Genomic DNA, 16,221 nt, shown 5'->3' on the forward strand with positions numbered 1-16,221 from the left:
CCTAAACAAAAAAGAGGCAGTAATGATATACAGTAATGATATAATGATAACGATATAATCTGCATTCTTTCTGCATTAGAGGAGGGAAAGGCCATTATAACCGATAAATACTTCTATTTTCATATTTTGCTTAGTATTCTGACCACATTGGTTCTAAATTTATAAGTCTTAATCAAGAAATAAGCGAGTGGCCATAACTGGTAGAAAACACATTAATACCTAAAACTCTAATTTCCCATCTTATGGGTGTCCTTGCTTCACTATTCCAATACTGGCATTCCGGACTGCCTTCTGCTCTGGTGAAAACAGAACTAACTTCTATCAAGTTTTACCTCTGTAACCTCAATATGGTCTTTGGCCGCAGGAAATTGAATGCTGGATCAACAATCCGACTGAGCCAATATAGACCCGTTACTAGCTCCCAACCATTGGTGCACACAGGTAGGAGGAAATCAGAAACATTTTGGCAAAGTTAACAACTGAATGGAACATAATGTTAATCCCAGAGATCAGCACGGATAGGAAAATGTGTGAAGTGGAGCAACACAATTCTTACCACTGTAAATCCTGTATAAATATAGTGCTTCCATGAATGTTTCCATGTGCTATTAATAAAGGGCAATTATTTATACTCTGGATCTGCTAACAGGAACACTTAGGGGCCAATTATACGATTGATTTTGTTTTGATGCAAAATCATTGTGGACGCAAATGGTCCCAAATCCAATGAACACTATGAACAAAAGTAAAATACTGAAATGCAAATAGAAGGGCTGGAATATTCATTGAATAGGGATAGAGTGTGCAAAGGCAAAGAGATAATGCTATTCCTATACAAATGGCTAGGTCACAGTTCTTTGTCCCAATCTGGGCACCTTAATTTTGGAATGGAGTGAAGGTCATGAAAAAGGTACAGAAGAAAATCACTCAATGATACCTAAAATGAAAAAAAGAATGTCTTAAGCAGAGATCAGAGAAATTGAGGCTGTTTACATTGGCACAAAGACAGTTAGGAAAAGGTTTACTGAGATATTCCAAAATATGTAGGGTTTTGACAATATAAATAGGAAAAAAACCTATTTTCACAGTCCAGACAGTCAGTAACTATAAGTGATATATTAAGACCACCGCCAAATGAGGTTAGAAGAATTCCTTTTTTTTCCCCGAGAGAGTTGTGAGAGCCAGGCCTGCCAGAAATCATGGCAGTAGAAGGATCCTTACTCGTTTGAAAAGGAAATGATAAATATTTGAAAAAGAACAATTAATAGGTGTTAAAAAGACAGAAAATGTTGGAAATACTCAGCAGGTCAGGCAGCAGCTGTGGACAGAAAAACAAAGTTAACATTTCAGGTCTGTGACAGAAAAAGTGTAAAGGGCAGAGAATGGGACTAAATAAATAGCTCATAAGAACAAAAGAAATAGGAGGAGTAGGCCATTCAGCCCCTCGAGCCTGCACTGCCATTCAATAGGACTGTGGCTGATCTGGTTGTGGCTGTTCCGCTTTCCTGCCTTCCCCCATAACCCTTGACACCCTTGTTGATCAAAAATCTACCTAGCTCAGCCTTCAATATAAAGAGCGACCCAGCTCTCTGGGGTAGACAATCCAAAGATTTGGAATTGAGTCACACCAGCCGCAATGGGCTAATTGGCCTCATTCTCTGCTATAAATATAATTCTATGATTTGGGTGACCAGGCATCCCGATTTTGTTGGGACAGTCCCGATTTTTCCCTGTGTCCCAGTGTCTCAACAGTTTTCTCCAAATCGCTCAAATGTTCTAATTTCAGCTTCCCTGAGTCCCTCCCTTTTAAGCCGCCCCTCTCATTTCATTTACGTTGGCAAACCCAAAAAAACCTCCCGCACTGCGCTGCACCCTGAGAATTGGAATTCAGTCCAGTCGCTGATCGTTAAGTTGGGCACACTTCTATATGTGCAGAAATCCTTCTCACCGGCATCCAGTGCCAGGAGGGAATCCCCTCTGGGTGCCAACCGAAGATTGACAGTGGTGTCTGCCAACTGCAAGCCTCACTTGATGAGGTGGTCAGACGGCGCCCATTAGTAAACCAATCAGCACTGAGGAAGGTGGAAGGCACGTTCGGTTGAGCCATGGCGCGTTCAACCAAACTTCTCATTGAAAGATTACATGCTTTCCTGCTTGTGGCTCTGGGTACAAAATGTCCCACGCTTGAGGTATGTTTGCTGGCTTAAAATCCAGCTTCTGGCTGAAAACATGTATTGTTAGAGCCCAGTGTGCAAATGAAAATAAACCAGGCTTTTAAATGGACATGGGTCTTACCATTGTGCATTGCACGGTAAAGTTAGAGTGGAATGGAAGATTCTAGAACCTTGTGACAAACAAAGTTCAAGTTTTTTTAAGAGAATGAGGCAGAAATATTATTGAAACAAAAGTCTGTGGTTCATAATTGCTGTCTTCTATAATTGGGTGCCTTAACAGTTTTCCCAATGCTGGGAGAAGTAATCATATGACCTCCTCCCTTCAAATCTCCCTCCCCCTGACTACTGCCATTGGTTGCCCAAAAAGTTTATCACCACAGAGCCCCACCTTCCTAAGGCTTTTCAATGTGTCCCACTTTTGAAAATCTGGTCACCTGATCTATGAAACAATTTTGTTAGAATAGCACTACTTTTTATTTTGTTCTCAGACCAATATTGCTCTGAATTGGCCATCAGGAGGTGCATGATGGCAGCCTAGAGATGGTTCAAGTCTCCCTTCGGGGAAACGCCTAGGTTGTGACATGGTTGACATCCATTTCAGGAAGCCATTGTCAAGGCCTTTCATCCAGTGACTCTCCATTTTACTCAAGATAACATTCTAAACATTTATTTCATTTATTCATCAGACCAGCATTATTCCTTTTGTCTCCCACATCAAGACTGTGTTTCTGTCTTGTGCAATTAGGCAGTAACCATTCATTAACCAGCACTAAAATCTGACTTAATTCATGTCAGACTTCACAATGTTCAGCTCTTAAACTATCTTTAAAGGGATAATTTTCCATTCTTAAGCTATTGGAGGATATTGTTGGAACAGCATCAGAAATACAGGTTCACAATACGAGATGCCTACATCCAATGCAGGCGACATCCTGTCAACAGTACAAAGTCAGAAACTCACACTTAACATGTCCTGACATTGTAAATTTAAAATAACACTGACAGATTTCCTCTTGTTTCAGGGGACTCAGAAGCTAAGCTGTTGCAGGGGATGATTTCAGTCTGGAGTTGAACATATTTTTACTGCAAGGATTCGGAAAGAGAATATAAAATATCAGCCCAGAGGAAGTAAAGTGGGCACTTTCTGATTATTTATTTTCTGGGGAACCAGCGTTTTCCTTACCCGTTGCAGGTAAATGACTAAATGTATTTATTCTTATCACATAAAAGTTACATAAATAATCTTTGTACATAAGATGAGGGAGTAGCTAGTTATTTTTTACTATCCATCTGTCATGAATGTAGGTTTTTATAATAAAGGCCAAGGAATACATGACATTTAGGAAAAAATAAAATTAATTAATATCTTACCTCCTTTACCAAACCTCTCAGCAAAGTACTGAGCGTTAAGGTTCAAGTTAAGTAAAGATTTTAAAATTCAGGACTTTTATTCAGAACCTCATCTCAGTTTGAATAATGGTAAAGTCCTTCCAGAATTTACTCATTATTTTAACTTAGTGCTTTTGAACTCTTTATAGAAGCTTCATTTACTTTATTTTGTCTCTCATCATTTACAGTATTGGATAAAATATAAAAAGAAATGAAATAATAGCCACAATTCAAAGTGCAATGTTTCATTTGTTACACATGCACCATGTTGTATTTCCTTATACTGAAGAGAGTCCAGAACCAGGGGGGACATACACTTAAAATTAAAGCTTCAAATGTGTTTATCAGTGTTAATTCCAATAACCATATAAATTAGCCTATACTTTAAACCAGGTTTCATTCCAAGAAAACAAAATCACAAACTATCCCAGTTACTCTGAAACTCTTCCGAGTTATCAACAGTCACAGATTGCAACTCTTTCGAGTACAATCACAGTTCTTGGTTTCCGGGAGTGGGACATGAACCTACAACCCTCTGATTCAAAGGGAAAGGTGCTATGAACCGAGCCACAGCTGACACCTCCTCCTAGTTACTCAGAGTGAACTGGTTTATATACTCTTACAATGATTCCCCAACCCTTCACCAGTTGGGGACACCTGTTCTTAATTGCCAATTTAAAGAATGCATTTCATTGCAATACAAATTCAACATTAACAATCGGGAAGCACTTCTTCACAAAAAGTTAATAAGTTAATGGATTACTTCATTTTATACAAACAAACCCAAATTCTGGTTACTTCCACCACTCCCAAAGTGACTTCCATGCTGCTAGCTCTGCCAGTACATTTCTATAATTTAGCAAGAGGGAGTATAGCAAATTCTGCTGTTCTCTATGGCACTTAAGTCTTAGTGCAAAAATTAACAAATCTAAGAGTAGTAGTAATAGATGCACCATAATCATTGTAGTTTGTTACTTTGTTGAGTTTCTTTAACTGGGCACGATAGTTCTGGGATATCAAATGAATTCAAGATGCCAGATTCTTAGGGAAGCCCAGGCTTCTGATGAGGAATATAATTATAAACATTCTAAATACTGTACACAGATGCTGCAGTTTAGGTAAGCTTATGATTTTCTTCCAGATATTGTACTTTTTATGCTTTAATAAGTTACTAAACTTATTTCCAGTACTAAACTTCTCATCTTAAGGAAAAAAAACAAGATGTTAGCAGAGAAGATTTCAAAAATATTTTAAGTTTTACTTTAACTTTTTTTTAAATAATTTTTTACTGACTGCTGGTGCTGCATTCATTGTTTTCATATGCCTTTGTGAGTTATTTGTTAGTTTTTGCATGTTTTTAAAATGTTTCCTCCATCACCAATTATGATTTGCTGCTGCTTTTTAAGTGCAAGATTTGAACCAATTAGGTGGGAATGTGACAAAAAATATTTGGTATATACATTTGTGATGACCAAAGTGTGGCATCAAACTGTGAGGGTAGATTATTTAAATATTTTTGTACTACAGCACAAACTCTTAACACCAGGATTTCACTGGAATCCCAACCATGACTCAGGTGTTGCATTTTCTCCAGATCTACATAAACCATTTAATGGGATCCTTTAAAGGAGGTATGTATTTTTGATAGGTCAAATTACCTTTGAATATTTTTATTTGGATCTGTTGCCAATTAAGCATTGCTTTTATTGTGATAGATCCAAGAGAGCAGGCCAGCTGACTATCATTATTCATTTTATTGCTTTTCAAGCACAAATTATATTCAATTAATAATATAAAAAGCAAGATGAACAATAATAATGGCTGTTTAGCAGAAAGCACAAATTCCTGAAGGTTTCAGATAGCATCAAAATCATTTACATAAAGCTTTAAATAATTTACAAATGTCACTTGAAATTTGAGATAAAATTATTGCCTTGTCATTCAGTTTCTGGAAGGTTTTGTAGAATCAATACTACGTGTTCCTAAATAAAGTATTGAAAATATTAGATGCTGATGGCTACCCCTGAGTTGGGATTAGTGTGGCTGCTTGACAAATATATTGCAGAAATTATAAATGAAGATTGTTTTGCTCTGGGTAAAGAAATCTTAGGGAATGTTATAGTTTGAATGAAACTTTCATTGTTTTGAATGAGGAATGAGTCAGCCATTCGCTGGGAAGATTAACATATAACAACAATCGGTGAATATGATCAGTAGAATTTCAATATCCTAGATATATACCTACAAATAATTGTTGATGCAAAGCATTACATTATTGGCAATTGTGTGATAGAAAGAAGCAATTGAGAATTGGTGATTTTGCTTTATTGTTTCCCTGTCACCCTACTTAGTTGAGAAAGACAGACAGAAGGAAAGTAGGGCTTCCCGAAAGGCATCAGCAGCATATTACTGCCACTGAGTCACCCATTGTATTTATAGCTCTCTGGAAATGATTAGGAAGTGCTATTTCTGGAGACTTTGAGCAGAGGGATAGTTACAGAGATGAGACTTCAAATCTGCAGATAGCCTCGGACGTAAGGACTGCCCATCAATGTAACCAGGAGCTTTATCTATTAAACTTGAGGTTGCCATGATAATGAAGGAAAAAACATCAAATTGCATTTGGAAATATTGGATTTTAAAAATAAGACCTGAGTTTTAAAAAATACACACAAGCCACTGGCTGGAATGCTGAAGAGTGACTCCCTAAGAGGTAATGGAACTTCACCCTGTTGCAAGACAAGGTACTTCTAAAGACATTAAGAAACTAATTGCTCCCTCCGGTAGAGACAATGGGACATAATGGGAGATGAGTGTCATCTCATCAAGAAATCCTGTGAGCAATGCCCAGACAGATTTGTGAATTAATTTCCCACTTGGAATATATATGGAAAATAAGGGGTTAAAAGTGAGCTGAAAAGCTGTCCTAGTCTGTCTGTCTGTCTGGTGGGTGTCTGAGAGAGCATGTGCTGTAAGTTTGACTCAGAAGTAACAGCCACACACAGTACCTCTGCAAATCGCCAGTTTGCAGGTATCCCGATCTCACTATCTCTCTTCCTCTCGCTATCTCTCTCTTGCTCTCTCGCTCTCTATCTATCTATCTCTCTATCTCTCTCTGTCTATCTCTTGCTCTCTTTCTCTCTATCTATACCTCTATCTCTACTTCTACCAAAGTCAACACTACTGGAATCTCGAAACTGACCATTTGCCTGCTGAAGTCAATTCTACCGGAATCTACAATCGCAACAGCCATAACCACCAACAGAGTGGGGTGCTGAATAAAGACTGGGAGCTAGTTCACACCTCCTCACCCAGGGCATAACAATTTGGGGTGTCCCAGCCAGACGGTGACAAATTAAGGGGTCTCACCTGGATCACTAACTTCGGGGAACCTCACCTGGGGGTGGGTTGTAACAAGGTTCCTTTGAGGATAGCATAGTGAACATTTTCACTATCAACACATATCCAATCTACAAGAATCAGCTTTATTCAGCAGAGCCAGCTTTTCGATTTAGCAGCAGTATGACACAGCTACAGTATAAGGCCAGACTGTTCAATTTCTGGAAGTACAGAATTGATTGGTGCTACCCATTGGGAACTTGGTCATGATGCAAATACCTATAGGATCAGCAAAAGTCTTCTACTTCATTAAGGAGCTCCCAACCAGAGATTACCAGCACCACATCATGCTGGTCATTGCCCTCATTAATTACAAGATGTTATTTTTGTCAACCTGTCTTCCGCCCAGTGGGACTCACTTCCACCCATCTGGAAGTTGGTACGTCTCATTGCATTTGCTGTCATAGAATTATACAGCACAGAAACAGGCCCTTTGGCCTATCGTGTTGTATTTCCTTCCATTGCTACACTGGATCGCAGTTGAGCTAGGGAAATGGAAACTCTCAGCATTGGGATTTCCAGGCCTTGCCTGTGGCCTCAGGCCTTTCTCCCGGCATCATTGGTTTTGTAAGGACAGGTGGAGGTTGTATCTCCTTAAAAGATTTACCTGAAAATCCTGGAAATGTCAAGGACCTAGTGCAGCCAGATTCCTGCTATTTTCTGATGGGTTCTGAGTTATGGCAAGTGTTCAACGGAACATCCCAACACTATGCCCCCCACCACACCCCCAAGGAAATTTGGAGCCTGTATTTGGAATTTCATTGATAACTGATTTTATTTAACTGCGCTAGGAATAGCAAGCTCTGAGGTAGAAATTTGTCACTGGTGGTGGAGAAAAATAAGCAGTATCAAATTGTTTGTCCATTACACACAGCACGTAATACTTCTATTGACTGCAATGGAACTGAATATCAAGCACTATGTATAATGGGTGGCTGATCCAATGCTGCCTTTTTTGCGCCACCACCCGAGATGACTTTCTACCTCTGAGTTTAATTTTAGGCAGGTATTAACATTCTTTATGACAATTGTTCAATTCATATTTCTGAAATAACTGACGCATGTTGTGAAATATTTTATCATTGTGCTCTGGCCATGAGCTGCAATTTCCTGCCAGAATCAAAAGGGTTCATTTATACTGTCAAACCAACAAACAATACCTCACGTGGCAGAATGAAAACATTTCTGTTAGCCATGTACTGTTTATCAGCTCTACAGAGAACAAAGAACGCCTATTTCAAGAAAACCATGAAAAAAACAAATCAAGCCAGCTGAGATTGGAGAACATGATTTCTTGATTCCCATGAAAGCTTGTACTAGTGAACAAGTTACTGTATGCAATGATCTCAGACTGGATAGCTGCAGCTGGAAATGTTCCAGCGACTCCCTTTTGCTGTTCCCCTCAGTGCTAGTTTAAGATTGGTACTTGCTGACAGTGACAAAGGGCTGGGAGAGACAAACTATACTGCTGGCTCCACATAGCTTTCTAGCTGTGTACTTTTTAAAGCTCTCTTCACCTTGGCTGCAATTACACTGCAGCAGGTATAAATGTGAAATGATGTTAGGCCGCCTCCTGCTGGTGGCTTCACAAATCTTGTCCAATGCAATCTGAATATTAAAAAATATTTAAATTTTGCAATTACTGTAATCTATTCAAAATTAATTTCGCACCCTTCACCTCCGCCCCCAACCCCCTCCCCCCCCACCCCCCTGCCCAAGCAAGGTTACGTGGTGTGTATCAAGGTGAAGTTGAACCCATTTCATATCAATTCAAACTATGTCATTTAATAGGCACATTTCCTAACAAAACAATTTGATTTCACTGCAATAATCTCATTAAAAGTTTAATATGAAATTAATGATGGAAATTACCTCAGGCTGTAGAATCCTGTTTGAGAAATTATTGGAAGGTATCAGACAGATCAGTTCATTTTGGATCACAAGGAATTCTAGTTTGTGTTATCTACCACATAAATAGAGACCCTTTAGTTCATTATTGCTAAAATAGCTCTTACATAACGATTAAAAAATCACTCTTAGGACAAATACAGCACACTGTCAGCAGAAAATTCAAGTGAAATAAACTGTCTCTTTTCCTCCGGGGAAATTAGTTTAATTTTTCATGTTGGAATCAGATAAGCAGTAATGAACTTGTAGATGTACGAATGTTGTTTAATAGTTTAGGCCAGGGTGTGCATGAGTGTGCATTAGAAGATACAAGATAAGTTTATTGGAATCACAACAGGGGTGAAATACTGCAGCAGAATAAAGAATGGTGCTGTGCCCTGAACTTGTGTGTGTAAAGAGCTGGGTCTGGGCTGCTAAGATTAAAATGACCTATGGCCTGTTGCCAGACAGTGGGGAGCCCTTCACCGGTAAGGAACACAAAGAAAAGATGTTGAGAAAGAAAGCTCCCCACTATTGGTGCCACTTAGAGAGCACAAACGTACACAAAGAGCAGATATCATCTTGGGCAGGTTGACATTTGCGTGTTAGTTCATGGGTGACTACAGTACTGATAAGTGATTGAAAAATTTGCATGCGAAAATTATCATTGTTGATGAAAAGAATCAACTAAAGCCAAAGCTAAATTAAATCAGGTCTGACAGCATCTGTGGAGAGAGAGACATAGTTAACGTTTCGAGTCCAGATGACTCCTCTTCATTGACTGAGTTCTGAAGAAGAGTCACCTGGCCTCGAAATGTTAACTCTGTCTCTCTCTCTCTCCACAGATGCTGTCAGCCCTGCTGAGCTTTTCCAGCAATTTTTGTTTTTGTTTCAGATTTCCAGCATCCGCAGTATTTTGCTTTTATCTAAATTAAATCAGCCTATATACTGAAGTGACAGGATGTGCTGTCAAAACATTCTTGACCAAAATAGATTTCGGGAGTAAACATGGGCTTGGTGTATGAACCTCAGTCAATGATCTTTTATTCAAGTGCATTTTAGTGCAGGAACCTACATTCTGTCCAGCTCAAACTAACATTCTTTTTCCTTGATGCAGTCAGTCCACACTGATCAGGTACAATTATTCCACCTATTTTTATAATTGGTTTACACTAATCCTGTGCTCACTGCTAACGCAGTCTGACCATCTGTTTTTTGTTCTTCTCCTGGGTAGCATTCTTATTCCAGGATGCATTTAGATTTGTGATCTAAAAGTAGGCTAGGTTTCATTATGGTAGCATCTGGACAGCACCACGTAGGATAACAGCACAGAAGCAGGCCATTCAGCCCAATCATGCTATGCTGGTGTTTATGCTCCACTCAAGCCTCCTCCCATCTTTCCTCCTCTAAATCTATCATCGTAACCATCTATTCCCTGCTCCCTCATATGTTTGTTTCCCTTCCACTTAAATCCATCTACACCATTCACTTCAACCACTCCTTGTGGTAGCAAGTTTAATATTCTTATTGTTCTTTGGGTAAAGAGTTTCTCCTGAATTCCCTATTGATTTGAACATGTCACTACCGTTTTCTTGACATTATAGAAATTTTGGGAAACAAAAAGAGTAGCCCATTTGATTCATTGTTCACTGCAAACTTAATTCCACCAATGGCAAGGTCTCAATTTTTCCTGTTTTTGGAAATCCTAATGCCATCGTCTTCTTAGGTAGTCCTTCGGGATTGAGGATGTCTTGCTTCAATGACTCTGGTCCAATGGATTCTGAGATGGCTGATAATTCAAGTGTGTGATTTGCAGATTCTGCCACCTGAGGGGCAGGTGGTGCTTGGAGGGCTGGGTCGATGAGTTGTTTGGAGGATTGTGCGCTCTCTTCGTTGCGTCGACTTCACCTCTGTGTGTTCCCGACGAAGTCTCTCGGGCCAGAATTCTCCCGTTGGGGCACGGGGTCGAGCCCCACACGCCGACACGTAAAATATGACGTAAAATGACGCAGTGACGTCGGGGGAGCAATCCATCGCGATATTTAGGTGGGCGGGCATGCGATGTTCTCCGATGCCTGCCCGCTGTTAATTATTCATGTAGTTAAGGCCCTTGAGGCAGCAATTGACTGCAATTTTTTGGGGCCCGTGCGATCTTCAGGACGACACACGGGCGCAATGTGTAGGCGGGTAGGAGACATTTATATAAACCTCATCCAAGGCCAGGATGAGGGGTGAGTGGGCTCGTGAATATTTAATTGTGAAAGTTACTGATACTTGCCTGTGTGAGCAGGAACACTTCAAAACTCATACCAGCTACTTCAACAGGAGTAACAGCCTTCAGGTCAGGGCTCCACAGTAAAGATAATTTTTGGGGCCTGCAGGTTTCAGGAAGCCTCCCCTTAGCCTGGGGATGGGAGTTGTGCTCTCCACTGGAGGCACCTCTTCTGAGGAGGAAGGGAGGGCCAGTAGGGGGAGGAGGCCAGGAGTCCACATTCAGCCTCCATCGAAGCCACCTTTGGGAGGAGAGGCGCAGGCACAAGGGGTGCAGAAGACACCACTATCCTGCTGCCAGGGTATACAGGTGGCAAAGCAGCTACCTCAATACGTCTGAGGTGCAGTGCCAAAGGAGGCTCCATCTCTCAAGGGAGACAGTCAACTATATCTGTCAGATGATAGGCCTTGAGATCTACGCAAAATATGTGGGTGGGCACCCCATGCCAATGGCGCCAAATGTCACAGCTGTCCTCAACTTCTATGCCTCCGACTCTTTCCAGGAGTCAGTAGGTGATCTTTGCGGAGTCTCCCAATCAGCTGTCCACACTTGTGTCAAGCAGATGACAGATGCTCTGCTCAGGTGTGCATTGACTTTCATCCACTACCGCTGGGATGATGCCAGCCAGACAGAGCGAGCCAGAGGCTTCGCAGCGATTGCTGGCTTCCCCCGTGTCCAAGGTGCAATCGACTGTACACATGTGGCCCTCAAGGCGACAGAGGGTGAGCCCGGTGCCTTTGTCAACAGGAAGGGATTCCACTCCATGAACATGCAGATAGTGTGTAATCACAGGATGCTGATTCTGCAAGTCTGTGCAAGGTACCCAGGCAGCATCCATAACGCTTACGTACTCAGGCACTCCCAGGTGCCGAGGCTCTTCACTGCTCCAGCCCGGCTGGGTGGGTGGCTGCTGGGAGACAAGGGCTATCCCTTCAAAAGCTGGCTCATGACGCCTCTCCGCCATCCAAGAACAGAGGCTGAGCAGCGGTACAATAGGAGGCACCCCTCCACAATGGCTGTGGTGGAGAGAACCATCGGTCTTCTCAAGATGCACTTCCGATGCCTGGACCGTTCAGGGGGCGCACAGCAATAATCCCCAGATCATGTCACTGATAGTGGTTGCATGCTGCGCTCTCCACAATCTGGCACTGGAAAGGGGCGATGCAGTAGACGAGGAAGACATAGATGCACTTGCTCTGGATGCACATGATGAGCCCGGCAGTGAGTCCAAGAACGAACACGCACAGGAGAACGCTGAGGGGGTAGACACTGACCCGGGCATACTCCAGGGAGGCAGGGACATCCGAGAAGCTTTAATCCAAAGAACCTTCAGCTAGCCCAAAACAGATGGACCTTCAACACACACCAGGGTGTTCCATGCTCGATGCCTGAGTACAAAATCTGCCTGGATAATAAGATTAACTAAGGCCTTTGTCAATAAAGCTCAATGTCAAATGACTCACTCATAACGTCATGGGTTCCCATCCACCTGCTGAAGTAAGGAATCACCCTGAGGCATGGCAACATATCAAAATTTATTGAGATAAGAAACGGAACTTCAGAAACCAAACCAAAAAGGAGTTGCACATCACATCAAATCTTCAATGAACTACTACGGGCCAACATAAAACCACCAGTGAGAAACCCATGGCGTGCCTAAGGTGCCATAAATTTATGCTTTCGGGTGCTGTGTCTAGGGGACAGCACCCCTCGCTGGCACTGGCATCTGAGACAGCCTGCTCACTGTGCTGCCCTGTTGGCCTCGATGACCTTGGCGGTCGTCCTCTAGCCTGTGGAGCCTTTGATGGCCCCGCCTGGGAGGGAGTGGCCAGTTCCACAGCTGGCATCTCCCCAGTCGCCGCAGCCTCATCGGATCCCACAGTCACTGGCAGAGGGGCAGAGGAGCTGCTGCCTTCATCCAGAGCGCCCTAAGAGGAGCCCACAGAGACGACAGGCAGCTGCTGCGCCAACGTGGGGTCGCTTCAGACCTCCCTGCTCACCGTAGATGGATGGGCACCAAGCTGGGATACTTGGTGCCCAAACCATCTCCCACACGGGCAATGACTAGCTGAGGTCAATGCCACTGTGAGGGCTTGCAGGTCCGAGCGCAACCCCGGTAGGCCCTAATTGGTCTCCTGGAGAAGCCTCTCTACGAGAGTCACCACTCTCTCCATGGATGAAGCATGGCACTCGGCCATGAGGCTCATTGCATCGGTGATGCTCCGCGTGGACTCCTCCAGCACGGGCACCTTGCCACGCATTGCCTCATGTATATCCGCCAGATCCTCCCACATACCCTGCTGCACTTCCAGCATTTGGTGCCTCACGGATGACTCCAGGGGCACATCATCAGCCACCGACCAAGCATGTGCCTGGTCCCCAGCAGTCCTCTGACTGCCGGTGCCCTGGGCACTCTCTGGCTCTGCCCGCACCTCAGGCGAGTGTGACACGTCCTCACCGCCGTGCCCCGGCATACTAGCCGAAGATCTAATTCCCACCGAGGTGCTAGTATCTGTGCTGGTGCCTGCCTGGCAGAGATAGTGTGACACTGGTGAGTGGATTTCGTCTGGGCCCTCGGGTGAGACGTGGCCCCTCTGCCTCCTTCTCCTGGCCCTGCTCCGGTGATGCTGAAAGGAAGAACAAGGACATTTGATTAGTTACAGTGCAGACAATGTCAACTTGCATGCCGCTCCCCCGGATCATTATGCGCTCATCCTTCCATAATCAATAGTAAACCCATGTTGCAAACTTCAATCATGGAGCATTCAGCAGTGCCATGGCTTCTTTGACACATATGGTGACCTGAGTGCTCACCAAACATACCTCCCCATGGCACCCCAGCCTCACTGCCACCGGTGGACCTGGGGGCATGGCACCTCTCCAGATCCATGGCCTGCTGCTCGAAAGGTCACCAACTGGGCCTGGCATCCGCCAGTCCGTATCCGCTCTGTGGAATTGTGCACAGTCTTCTCCTGAAAAGGAGAGAGGAGCATTGATTAGTCCAGCCTGTACCTGGAATCCCATCACATCCCTGCCAACCCAGCCAGAGTGGGACATTGCAGGGCTCCCGTTCTTCATTACCCCACAACTGCTGCACACTCACACAAACAAGCCAGGGCTGACTCCCCCCACCATTGCTCAAATGCTGCCTCCTTCACATGTGGCAGCACAAGGTGTCACTTTGCTAAGCAAGGAGGCACAAGCACGTGGAGTGCAAAGACCAGCAGATGGATTGGTGCCCCACCACCTGGAAGCTCCCCTCCCAGCATTTTAGCACCCTGACTTTGACATGCTTCCCAGTTCCAGCACTCTGCCTAGGTGCAGACCCTTGACTTTCACCCCCATTCTACACTCAGGGTGTCAGTGTCACACAGGCTGCGGATACAGAACCCATCCTAGCCCAACCCTCTCAGGGTGAACTGTGCATGGGAAATCTCTGCTGGCCCACCCAGCGAGGGATACATGCCGTGAAGGATTCAATACCGTTACTGTATTCAGAGTTGTGGTGGTGGGGGGCACGGGAGAAAGGGTGACGGCTGCATTAAGTGACCCCAGCCAACATGGTACTCACCCTTCCCGAGCACAGGAGGTCATTGAATCTTTTACGGCACTGGACCCATGTGCGTCACACCACATCATGGGAGCTCGCACTCCTCCCACGCATGTTTGGCCAGGTGGGGAGGCCTCTGCCTCCCATCCATCAGAAGCAGGACCACCCGCCGTGCTGCCACCTCCTCCAGGAGGACAGCTAGGCACTCATCTGAGAAACAAGGGGCACACTGCCCTGCTGCCTTACCCTCCGGCCTGGCCTGTCCCGCTGGCCTACCCTCCAGCCTGGCCTGCTCCACTGGCCTACCCTCCAGACTTGTGTGCTGCACAGTAGCCCTCAGCTGTGCTCTTCTGCTGGCCATTGTGAGCAGCCTTGCAAAGGCTGCCAGGCCTTCATTTAAGCAGGCCACCGGGTCGCTATTGACCGCCCGCCCATTCCCACTATCCTCGGGAGTCGAGAAATATGTTGGGTGGGCCTTAATTGGCCCGCCTGCGTAAAATGGCAGCGCAGGCGGAGATCGGGTCCGCGCCAACCCACACCCGCTCGGCCCACCCAACATGGGGAAAATTCTCCCCTTGGTGTATTCAGTGCCTTTGTGAATGAATCGTCTCCGTTTTTGGTCAGTCACAAGCCAGGGATTCCCAAGAATCTGTGGGAATGTTTGACTCCTTCAAGGTTGCTTTGAGGACATCCCTGAAGCATTTCCATTGTCCTCCTGGGAGTCTCCTGCCATGACCAAATTCTGAGTAGAGCAGTTGCTTCAAGGGTCAGCATGTGAACATCATGTCCTGTGGAGTTGGTTTTGTGATTAGTGCCTTAATGCTGGGCATGTTGGTTTGCTGTTGGACTAACTTTCTTGTCACTAGATCTGGACAATCTTGCAAAAGCACCACTGATGTTACTTCTCTAATGCTTTGAAGTGGCTGTGGTAGGTTGTCTAAGTATATATTGTCATGAAGTCATTTTTTTTGTCCCTCTGTGCTTTATAAGCTAGCACCTGTGGAGATTGTAACATTCAGGAGACAGGATGTTCAATACCTGTTACTAGACAGGATCAAGTGTGACAGGTGCTCTTGGAGTGCTTTGATAGGTCATCCAGATTGGTTCAAGGGTTGGTGAAGAGCACTTCAAGGGTCAGTCAGTTTTAGTCAGAGAGTCAGGAGCAGGAGAAGAAGCTCCATGCAGCTGAAGTGCTGCTGCTGGCTTTGAGGAGCTGGGTGAGCAGGCTCCAGGTAGTGAAGGCTTACAGGAAGGGCTGGAGAGCTCAAAAGGCAGCAGAAGGTCAGTGACTCTTGTGATGCAGGCCGTAGGAGCAAAGGTAACCCTTTAGAGCAATGGTGTTCTGCTCGATGTGGCTGAAGAGCTGGAGTTTTATCGGTGTTGGCGTGCAGACTTGAGAATCCAGGGAAACATAGTCTTGGCAGACGAGATTGAAACCCTAGGAGGTGAACAGTCATTGAAGCAGTCTGAGTTGGACCGGCTTTTAGAGGGAATTCAGATTCTAGATATTTGAAGGTGAAGGATGGAAATCCCTCATTGGGGAGCAGAGT

The 16,221-nt window shown here is 44.3% G+C and overlaps 1 long non-coding RNA gene across 1 annotated transcript in view; it reads left to right on the forward strand.

Annotated features, from left to right (window-relative positions):
• Positions 1–3,196: 3,196 nt before the first annotated feature.
• LOC144683262 (uncharacterized) overlaps positions 3,197–16,221 on the forward strand; it is a 45,930-nt gene continuing 32,905 nt past the window's right edge. The window contains exons 1-2 of the long non-coding RNA XR_013577212.1: positions 3,197–3,366; positions 5,091–5,194. This is a non-coding gene — a long non-coding RNA (uncharacterized LOC144683262). The remainder of the gene's footprint in view (positions 3,367–5,090; positions 5,195–16,221) is intronic.

Source organism: Cetorhinus maximus, chromosome 8, assembly GCF_964194155.1.
Source record: "Cetorhinus maximus chromosome 8, sCetMax3.hap1.1, whole genome shotgun sequence".
Classification (NCBI taxonomy): Eukaryota; Metazoa; Chordata; class Chondrichthyes; order Lamniformes; family Cetorhinidae; genus Cetorhinus; species Cetorhinus maximus.